This window comes from Zootoca vivipara, chromosome 6 (assembly GCF_965207765.1).
Source record: "Zootoca vivipara chromosome 6, rZooViv2.hap1.1, whole genome shotgun sequence".
Lineage (NCBI taxonomy): Eukaryota > Metazoa > Chordata > Lepidosauria > Squamata > Lacertidae > Zootoca > Zootoca vivipara.
The window spans coordinates 80,669,016-80,680,094 of NC_142589.1; the positions used below are offsets into that span (position 1 = coordinate 80,669,016).

General features: G+C 52.4%; 1 pseudogene; it reads left to right on the forward strand.

The window, feature by feature from the left end:
• The first annotated feature begins 259 nt into the window (after nt 1-259).
• Nucleotides 260-779, forward strand: LOC118086286 (large ribosomal subunit protein uL15 pseudogene; annotated as a pseudogene).
• The last annotated feature ends 10,300 nt before the right edge of the window (nt 780-11,079 follow it).

Sequence of the window (11,079 nt, forward strand, 5' to 3'; positions counted from 1 at the left end):
GACCATCTTGTCTGCCCTTCTCTGAACTGTACAATATCCTTCCTGAGCTGACGCAACTCTGTCCTGCGGCTGGTTGCTTACCTGCAGGTAGAGAAGCAAAGCGGGGGTGAGATTGGTGCAAAGCCAACAGGGCGCTCCCTAGACGCCGGGTTTGCACCTTGCTGCCCTCGCCTCACCCCTCTCCCTGCTGGCAAGAGTTCAGGTGAGCAGACTCAGCTGCCCGGAGTCCAGACCCTCCAAGTGTCCCTATTATCCTCTCTCTTTCCCTTTGACTCTGGCCCAGCAAGATGCCTTCCAGACTGAGGAAGACCAGGAAACTGAGGGGTCATGTTAGCCATGGCCATTTCGGCAAACACACAAAGCATCCTGGAGGCCCTGGAAATGCTGAGGGTTTGCACCACCACAAAATTAACTTTGACAAATATCATCCTGGTTATTTTGGGAAAAGTTGGTATGAGACATTACCACTTGAAGAAAAACCAGCACTTCTGTCCTACAGTGAATCTGGATAAATTCTGGACACTTGTTTGTGAGCAGACAGGACTCAAATATGGCAAAAATCAGGCAGTATTAGCTCCAGTTATTGATGTCGTACGCTCGGGTTACTACAAAGTCCTGGGCAAGGGGAAACTACCCAAACAGCCTGTAGTCGTGAAAGCAAAATTCTTCCGCAGAAAGGCAGAAGAGAAAATCAAAGAAGTTGGTGGTGCCTGTGTGTTAGTGGCATAAAGGATTTTTCTATGTATCCAGACTTCAATAAACACAATTTCAGCTGTGTATTAATAAGCTTAAAATTAAGAAGAAGAAGAAGAAGAAGAAGAAGAAGAAGAAGAAGAAGAAGAAGAAGAAGAAGAAGAAGAAGAAGAAGAAGAAGAAGAAGAAGAAGAAGAAGTACCAGCTTCTGTTTTGGTCCCAGAATGTCCCGCTTTTCCTTAGGACAATGTCCCTAATTTCATCGGAGAAATGTTGGATCATTTGGGAGTCTCGCTGGCTGCTGCCTGTGGTCCAGGCATAGACGGTGCTTCATCTTGTCTTTCTCCTCTTGGCCAAGCTTGGTGAGCCAGTGGCCAGCTCCCAGCAGCCTTTACGACCCAAGCAGATGGAAGAGAACACCAGCCCTGGGACTGGTTCTTTGGCTCTGGTTTGCTTGGAGAGGAAGGAAAGGGAGTCCCTGAGCACACGCAGAGAGAAACAAATGCCCTACATGAGAACGTGGAGAGGCACTTTCCAAGCCGCTGGGCCCCGCACTGCTGCAAGCTTCCCTGAAGCTTTGGGGAAGGAAGTGCCTCCGCACATATGAATAATTTGGGCCTGAGCTCTGCACTGCAGGGGGTTGGACTGGATGACCTTTGGGTACCCTTCCAAGTCCAGTGATTCTTTCCCTCCAGAAGGAGCATATCTGGCCTCAAGCCTTTTTGCTGAGTTGGGGGGGGGTGGATGCTTTAGAGCAGGCCGGAATATGGATCAGGACCAAGAGAAAGGTGAAACCGTTTGGCTGAAGCGCGTAACAGGACCTCGCACTCCTTTTTAAGAACACACGCAAACCGCTGATTAGCATCTTCATCGGTGCAGCAGCTCACCAACCCTGAAGTGCGGCTCCCTTGCTTCTGGGCTTCACACGCATCACAGAGAGAGCAAAATCTGCAAGATCCACTGTATTCTCCCCTGCATTCAGATTTGGATTTTTAAAAGTATTGCAGCATGGGGAGAGGGAGAGATGGGAATCCAGAATCCCATAGGGACGTGGGCAGTCGGCATATGCTCAGAGGCACCCTCTGCCAAGCATACCTTCTTTGCATTTTCCAGGATTTGATTCTTTTGGGGAAATCCGTGTTTGGCGTTTCCACACACGCACACACCCCAGCTGCCTCTAGGCCTGACGTATGACTTGGTTGGAACAAACTGTCCCAGGGACATCGGATCAGTTTCGGTTCCCTGTATTTGATAGCTGAGATGGCAGAAATCTAGACCTTGAGCTGCGTCTCCTTGCGGGGCAGGGGGCGAGCGATAAGCATGTTAAATCAGACATTTTGGAAACTGAGGCCCAGGTGAATCGGGGAGGGGAGGGGGAGTTGGATACACTTATCTGCAACATCGGCCGGGGGGGGGGGGTACCTCTACGCAGTCTCTCTGGCAGAAAAATAAAAAACCCAAATCCAGATTCCAGGCCACCGTTAATTTCCCCATTTAGCCCATCGCCCTTTATGGTTCCCCTGAAGCCATTTACAGGTCTGCGTGTCAATAGGGTCCTCTGGTCCTGAAGTTGGGAAGGGGGGGGCACACAGGATCCCTGGTTTTAGAGGGTGGGGAGTTGTCTCTACATATTTTGCAAGGAGAGTGAAGGACTGGGTGCCTTGTCGGGCTGCTATTCAGCCCCCCCCCCCAATAGATCAGCTCACTCATGGGAATTCAATCCTGGCGGACAGTCAGAACTGGGCAGTCTGGGCTGGGCAGCGTATTTTTAGAGAGCTCTCCAGCTGCAAGTCCCGTCTCCAGTTTCACGCCAAAAAGAGGTGGGTTTTGGAAAGAAGGGTGCAGAAACCTGTTTTCCTGTCCCCAGCTCCCCAGAGAGGCAGCCAGCATTCTCAGGTTGGCGGTGCGAATCCTGACCCACCCATCCCCCGGAAAGCAGAGGGCTGGAGGTTTTTAAGATTTCAAATGTTTTTTAAGGTCTTATGGTTTTTAAGTGGAGGTCGGATGCCCTCCTGGCAGGGATCCTTTAGTTGCGATTCCCACAGTGCACAGGGTGGGATTAGATGATCCCTTGAGATCCCTCCCAGCCTTACAATACTATGATTCTGGAAACCAGAGGAGGGGAGAGTTGCTGCTTTTGCGGCCTGGAACACACCCTGCTTTTCTGGGGTTAGCGCATGGGACAAAACACCTTGGCACTGGACCATTTGACCATGGCCTGTGAGCACCTCCCTGCTTGGGTGCAAGTGCATTCCTGTACTGCACGCGGGTTGAGCTGGATGACCCTTGGGGGACCCTTCAGATTCTGAACTATGCAAATCGGGTCTCTTGCAGGGAGCCACCACCTGCCTCTCCTCCACATCTGTGAGAAGCCAACACCGGCAACCGTTTTTGGGAGGCTTCTGTTGCGTTTCAGCACCGAGGCTTCCAGAGGAGAAGTGCGCTCCATGTGTGAACCAGGGGCAGGGTGTGCAGGGTCCGCTTGCCATTTTCCTCCTCGGGAACCAAAGAAGGAAAGCTGCTTGCTGCAAAAGATCTCCCTCCACGCCCTGGAGGTGGTGTCGGCTCCTGCAAGCCCTCTGTTTCAGAATCGCCTGCCAGTAGCAGCTGTCTCGGGCCCAGCATTCATTTATCAGCTGACCCGCACATGCACACTCGCACACTGACACCCCCCCAGGCCTCCCTCCTGTGGCATTCCAAGGCTCACAGGTTCACTGGTCCTCCCCATGCCGCCTGTTGCACCTGTCGCAAGGCTCTTCCTTGCACCTGTGGGGAGAGATTATGGGCTGCAGAGCTCATTAATGGGTCACAGCATGAGGCCATACCAACGGACAAAAAAACGGGCAGGGGTTGTGGTTGGCATGCCCTACCCCACACACACCCAGGGAAATTCCCTCCCAAGGAGGTTGACGCATTCCCCAGCTCCTTAAGAGCATAAGAAGAGCCTGCAGGATCAGGCCCAAGGGGGGCGCATCTAGTCCAGCATCCTGTTCTCACAGGGGCTGACCAGATGCCTTTGGGAAACCCACAATTAGGAACCCTCTCCTCTCCTGCGGTTTCCAGCAACTGGGATTCAGAAGCATTGCGGCTTCTGACTGCAGAGGAAGAGCAGAGCCATTCTGGCTAGTAGCAGTAGCCATCGAAAGCCCCCTTCTCCTCTGTGAATTTGCCCAGTCCTCTTGAAAAGCTGTCCAGGTTGGTGGTCATCGCTCCTGTGGGAGGGAGTTCCGCAGTTTAACCCTGCAGTGCACAAAGAAGGGCTTCCTTAATTTCAGCTGCATGTGGGAAGCGGAAATGCACTCTGCACTGGCTCAGAGGTCTTATTATTTCATAGGTTTGGGGGCTGAGCCCCAGCACTGAAAAGAGCATGGCATTTAGAGAGGCTGGCTGGGACTTAAGGGGGCCTTGGTGTGTCATGATGACCCCACTCTTCTCCAGAGCCTCTGCCTCCTCCCCCCCACCTACCATGCTGGGTCTGCTGGGGCTTCCTTGGTAACAAAGGGAAAGGCACTCTGCACATGCTTACAAGCATCTGTGCCAGCAGTGCCCATCCACTTGTGGATGGGTGGATTTTATCTCTATCCCACCTTTCCTCCAAGGAGCTCAAGGCATCGTTCCCTCGCATCCCTGTTTTACCCTCAAAACAACTTACGAGGAGCAGCAACTCTCTCCTCCTGTGGTTTCCAGAATCATAGCATTGTCGGGTTGGGAGGGACCCCAAAAGGTAATCTATTCTCACCCGCTAGACTGCAGGAATCACAGCTGAAGAATCCCTGCCAAGGGGTCATCCGACATCAGCTTTAAAAACCTCTACATTATCCTCACAACAACCTAGAATCATAGTGTTGGAAAGGACCCTGAGGATCATCTAGCTGACTCTCTGAAATGCAGGAATAGGCAGCTGTCCCAGAGGGGGATCGAACCTATGACCTTGTGACAAGGCCCAAGGTCACAGCCAGCGAGCTTTGCAGCCAAGTGAGGTTCTGCGCAAGGAACCTGCATCTTGCTCATCATTCCGTGTGCCAGCAATATGGGAGCTTGGATGTGACCCATATTTTTGGGGAGGGGGGGAGGAGAAAAAAGCGCAACTCATTAGCTCAGGCCACCCCCAGAGGCTAGCCGGTGATTAACACTCTTCCTGTGGCTTAAGCACAGTTTGGTCCCTGTGGGGGGAACCTGTCTACCAGAACCGCTCCTGCCCCACTTCTTTGCTCGGGGAGACGCAGGAGACCCAGTTGGCAGCAGTTTTCTGGAAAGTGCGGGGGGGGGCTGCCAGGAGCCCTCCAATGAGAAAACCCAGCCCCTGATAACTGGGGGGTTGGGACTGGCTCTGGTTCCTTAGTGGTGTGTTTTCTGCACATGCACAGAGGCACACACCCCTCTTTCAGGTGCATTCAAGCGCTCCAGACTGCCACCGTTGTATCTGGAATCTTTTCTAGGGCTCTGGGAGGGAGGGATGGGCCCTGCCCCTGGCATGCGCTTTCTCCTCCGTAGGGTCACACAGCAGGCTGGCTACAGCTGCTGGATCCAGTCAATGGCCTATCTCATGCTGTCCCCACAGGGACCAACGACATGCCCCAAATGGGAAGCCCACAAGCAGGGACCCAGGTGCTCTCAAGATCTGGATGCCGGATTAGATTGGGTCCTGGCCAGATTCCTGCAGCCTCTTCTGACATTCTTGGTGCATGTCAGATAACTACCTGGGCAGTTATCTTTCCACAAGGGCCAACATTGATGCCGAAATCCAGCATTACCTGAGCTCTGCGAGTGCGGCTTTTTCCCGATTGAAGTGCAGTGTGTTTGAGGATTCGCAGGGAAACCAAAATGCTTGTTTACAAAGCTATTGTGCTACCAACCTTACTGTACGCTTGTGAAACATGGACCACTTATAAACGCCATCTCCAACTCCTCAAAAGATTCCATCAACGGTGTCTCTGAAAATGTTTACACTTCACTTAGGAAGACAGGTGAACTAATGCCAGTGTACTGGAAGAAGCAAAGATCACCCATGTCGAAGCAATGATTCTTCAACATCAACTTCGTTGGACTGGTCATGTTGTGCGGATGCCTGATGATCGTCTTCCAAAGCAACTACTCTATTCCAAATTTAAAAATGGAAAGCGTAATGCTGGTGGTCAACAAAAGAGGTTTAAAGATGCTCTCAAGGCAAATCTTTGAAAATGTAGTATAAACACCAACAATTGGGAAACAATGGCCTGTGAGCGCTCCAATTGGACAACAGCCTTGACCAAAGGTGTCATGGGCTTTGAAGACACTCGAACTCAGGACGCAAGGGAGAAATGTGCTCAGAGGAAGGCACGCTTGGCAAATCCACACCGTGATCAACTCCCGCCCAGAAACCAATGTCCCCACTATGGAAGGACATGTGTATCCAGAATTGGCCTCCACAGTCACTTATGGACTCAGTGTTAAAACCGTGTTTATGGAAGACAATCTTACTCGACTACGAGGGATCGCTAAAGAAGAAGAAGCATGAGAAGAGTTGCTCTGCTGAAGGCGGCTGCCTTCAAACCAGCCCTGACAGTTCATGAAGCGACTGGGGAAACAGCAGACGATTCTGCCATGCAGAGGCAGGTCCATATCTTTGTCAGGGAACTGCAAGGATTTGCAAATGGGATCGAGGGGCCCAGGCTGGTTCCTCCAGCAACCGCTTGCAAACATTCACCGCCCAGTTGGCATTGCTGCCAGGGGTTTCTCAGGCCCTTTGAGGAACAGGCTGGAGTAGTCTTGGCAAGCGAGTAAAATGGTGAGATGCTGTCCTCTCGTGGCCAGTTGCAAACGCCGCTCTTTCGGACTGCAGAAGAAGGGAATCCTAACTGCAGGGTGAAGAGGGCTTTCCAGCCAAAGATAAGAGCAGAATAACACCCACCTGCTCATCAATTAAGCAAGGATTCCTGTGCATGGCATTCTTCTGCTTTGTTGTTCATTGATATTTAACTGAACCTTTTATTGGCAGCGTTTCATGAAAAACTTACCTGCTTCACCTTTTCTTTTTTTTAAGGAAAAACAAAGTTAACCTCTTTCATCCGAGTTTGGTGGGATGTTATTAAAAGCATAAAGAGATTATATTTGTCTCTTCCACAAGTCTCTCAAGAAATTTGGGATAAGTTACATCTAATTGGCTGAATATTTTCTGATATAACATGGAGCCTTTTATTCTGGGTACTCCTTCCTTGTGCCTCTGAGGGGTTCGGCCCTAGGCTTACGTATACCTTGCAAATCAGGTGTGCTCTTGCTCTCTCGATTTCTACGACGGCTCTCTCCACTTGCACCTGCCTGTTATCTCATCTCAAATATCCGGATAACCTGCTTTATCATTTCTTCCGGCAAATGCAGCCCCCCCATGCCCGGCTTGGTTTGGATCGGCTTGCTTTTTTATGTGTTCGTCTCATGAAGTTCTGTTTCGTTATGTGGGTTATAGGGATCAAAATCAATAAAAACAGTTCAGAAAAACAAGCAAGCCATTTGGAGCGGCTTCAGGCATCAACATGGAGCTGAATCAAGGGGCGGAAACTCGGGAAAGGGTTCCTTCTTATTGCACCAACACCGTTTGTAGAACATAACAGTTCTGGTCCAATAAAACAGATCAGCTTTCTGATTCCCATTGGCCGGGAACAACGCAGAAAGTGCAGCGCAGGCTCTGGTTTCTGCCAAGGGGGTGCCCGGCTTGGCCTACCCCCAGCCCCATGCACTCAGCCAGCCTTTTACTGCTTGTGCCCCCCCCACCTCCCTCATCGATCCGAGATGGCTTCTGCTCGCTCAGCATCCGCACTGGGCGTCCATCATATTTATTTCCCCTCTGTGCTCCCCCTCCACTCCACCTTCCGCTGGAGAACAAGTCTGGGAGCTTGGCTGGCCTCATGCCAGCATGGCTCTTTATGGGCTGAGCAGAGAGATGAAGGCACTTTTCATGCAATATTCAGCGGGGATGTCTGCAGGCAAGGCAAAAAGGCTGCCAAGCCCCCTCCTCGCCTCCTGCACAACAGCAGGGAATCTCTTCCCTGCAGCAGAGTCTGCATCAGGGTTCGGGGGGTGTTCAGGTCTGGGGGGGGGCAAATTTGACCCTTTGCACCCCACAATCTGGCCCACGGGACTCTCCCCACCAGGCCATACAGCACCCTGAGCTGCACCCTTCCCTCGCCAGCCTTGATTTGCAGCGCCCTTGAGGGCTTTTGCCTGGGTGCAGAGCATCCTGCAACACTTCTCATGCTGCTCCTTTGTCTGGATCTAGGGCAGAATGTGTGAGCGTGAAGAACCTGGTTCAGACACCTTTCCCCAACACCTCTTAAGTCCCCATCACCAGAAGAACAATAAATCTCTTTGCATATCCTTGCCCTCAGGACTTGACTGAAGATGGGCTTTCAGAACACCTGACTTGCTCAACTGCCTCTGTGGATGTCTAGTGTTGCCCCCTAGTCACTCCCTGGGTGGGGGGCCATGTCTCTGCTCTCACGCTTGGGGAATTATGGCGGGATGCCCTGTTCCTGCTGCCTGCGTGACTTCCTGCTTCTTGGTCCATGGAGGGAGGTGGAACCCAAATTCACCTTTCTTTAAGGGTTAAAATGGCATTGGAATGAGGAGAGTCGGTTAAAGTATGGATTTTCTACGAATTTATAAAGCTAGGTATCTTCCCTAAGCTGTCAAGCCAAAAGGATACATTCAGGCATAATATCTGTAACATTGTAACAACTTTAAAGATGTGGGCCACCCCTTGTCATTTTAGTAACAAGCACAGGAGAACTCCCCCCTCCTAATTATTTTTCTGAACACGTTGGCAGAGCAGAGCCATCCTGGCTAGTAGCGTCTACTCCATTAATCCTCTCTTAAAGGCATCTAGGTTTGGGGGGGCCATCTCTGCCTCCTGCAGAAGGGAGTTCCACAGTTTAATTCTGCTCTGAGTGAAGGAGATGCATCTGAAAATCCAGATTGCAAAGCAGAAGGGAGAGACGCAGCCCTTGAGGGCCCCCCAGGCCCCTCGCCAGCTGCCCCTTCTGCCAGGGACTCCACCCTGTGGAGCCTCTTCAGATCTCCCGCTGTGCCAGCGCTGTGATGTCAGCCGCTCGCCTTCGCTTCTGGCCTCTGGGGGCAGGGAGTGGCTCCCCAGCCTGGCACCAGGGCAGCCTTTGTTCCTCCCCAGTGACGTCTGCGTGGGGGAGAGATGGAGCAGAAGGAGCCCGGAAGGCAGAGGTTGACACGTGGTGGGGCAAACTCAACACCAGTCACAGAAATGGTCTTTGACTCATCTTTTCCCCCAGGGATTCCCACGATGCCTTGCTCTGTGACTGGGGCAGAAGGGGCGGGGAGCAGTGCCGGATTTATGTATACAGTCATACCTCGGGTTACAGCCACTTCAGGTTGCGTCTTTTCAGGTTGCACTCCGCGCTGAACCCGGAAGTACCGGAACGGGTTACTTCCGAGTTTCGGCACGCGTGCATGCACAGAAACGGTAAATCGTGCTTTGCGCATGTGCAGAAGTGCCGAATTGCAACCCGAGAATGTGCAGACGCGGGTTGCAAACGCTGTGGGTTGCAAACTTGCCTCCAGCATGGATCATGTTCGCAACCCGAGCGTCCACTGTATAGGCTAAGTAGGCAGAAGCCCAGGGCCTCTAAATCTGGGGGGGGGGAACAGCCCACCCCACCCCCAGCGGGCAGTCTCCCCTCTCCCAAAATCGCAAACCCAAGACTTCATGCGAGAGCAGGGCAACTCGGGCCCAGCAACTATGAGACTCAGGGCCAGCCAGTGGGGCCCAATTTGAAACTCTGGGGCCCAACGAATCTTTTTGTGGGGTCTCAGTTCACAGCCAAAACATGGAGAATCTAAGAGATACAAATAAAACCCATCCAGATTGCCCTGGTGCGGGGGGGGGGCGCCCTTAGGAGCAGCCTGCAGGGACCAATTTGGCCCCATTGCTCCAATTGCCTTAAGGCCAGCCCTGATGAGACTGTGCAGGGGTTGGACTGACAAGCCCTGCCCCTTCAAGGTCCCTGGTGCCACTGTTCAGAGTACAGACGCCAGGACTCCAGAGCCAGCACGCCCAGAGTCAGCAACCAGCTGCACAGCCTTCCCCAGCTCAAGGGTCAGGTCAGTAGTGGTCAGTGGGAGAGTGTGAGTGGGGAGGGGGGCGCAGCTGAGGCAGATAGACCAGGCAAGCAAGCTCTCCCCCAAGTCCCTTCCATTCCTCCCCTCCTCCTTGGCTTGAACAGAGCAAGGCAAGCACATGTGCCTGGCACTGGCCTCACTGCTCCCAGGCAGGGAAGTCTATCTTCCACACTTCACAGAGCTCTGTCGGTGCCTGCAGATTGCCCACAGGCAGAGAGAGGCCTTGGGGGTCAGGGAAGGCAGCAGTGGGAAGGGATCCTCGGAGGGATCCAGAACTACCTGTAGAAGGCAGGAGGCCAGGCTGCAGGTTGGAAACTGGACCTCATCCCGAGGGAAAATCAGTTTTCTTCTAGTCATGAGGGGTGGGTGGGTTGGGAGGGGCCTCACAAGTGGAGTGTCTTCATCTAAATCCGGCCCTGGGGGGCAGGGCAAGGTTAAACCCCCATGTAAAAAAGAACACAAGGAGAGCCAAGAGCTCATCTAGCCCAGCCTCCTGTTCTCACAAGACAGTGGTGTCCAAACTTTTTTTTTTCAAAGAGGGCCAGATTTGATGAAGTGAAATGGTTAGAGTCCGTGATCTGGGAGAGAGACCAGGGTGCAAATCCTCCACTTGGCCACGAAGCTCACTGGGTTGACCTTGAGTCCAGCCACTCACATTCTGCCTGACCTACCCCACGCAGGTTTGTGGGAATTAAATGACGGCAGGGGAGACTCCTGTCCGCCAACTCGAGCTCCTTGGAGGAAAAGTGGGATATACAGGCAATAAATAAAGCAATAAATAAATAAACAAAGACCCTGGAAATCTGATTGCCACCCCAGCATAGTAAATCCAGCCCCAGGAAAGAAGTCTCCTTAAGTCAAGGCTAGGAGGACTTTTTCCTTAATTATTGCTCTGGGAGCCCATTGCTCTGGCATAGCTGCCAAGTTCTCCCTTTTTTAAAGGGAAATTCCCTTATGCTGAATAGGCTTCCTCGCGAGAAAAGGGAAAGCTTTGCAGCTATGTGCCCTGGTTTGATGAGCAATGGGAAGATGCGCGTGATTTAAACAAAAAGAGTCATTTGCATGGGCTTAGTTCTGCCTGCAACTCATCTTGCCCTCTGCTCCTTCCTCGGACACCTGCTCCGCATGCAGAACGTCCCTGGGTTCGCTCCTCCCGGGATCTGCTGCCGCCGGAGGCGCTTCTCCCTACGACTCCCATCGGCCTGCCAGATGTGCTGCACTACAACTCCCATCGGCCCTAGGACCTCGCCATCTCCGACCCAC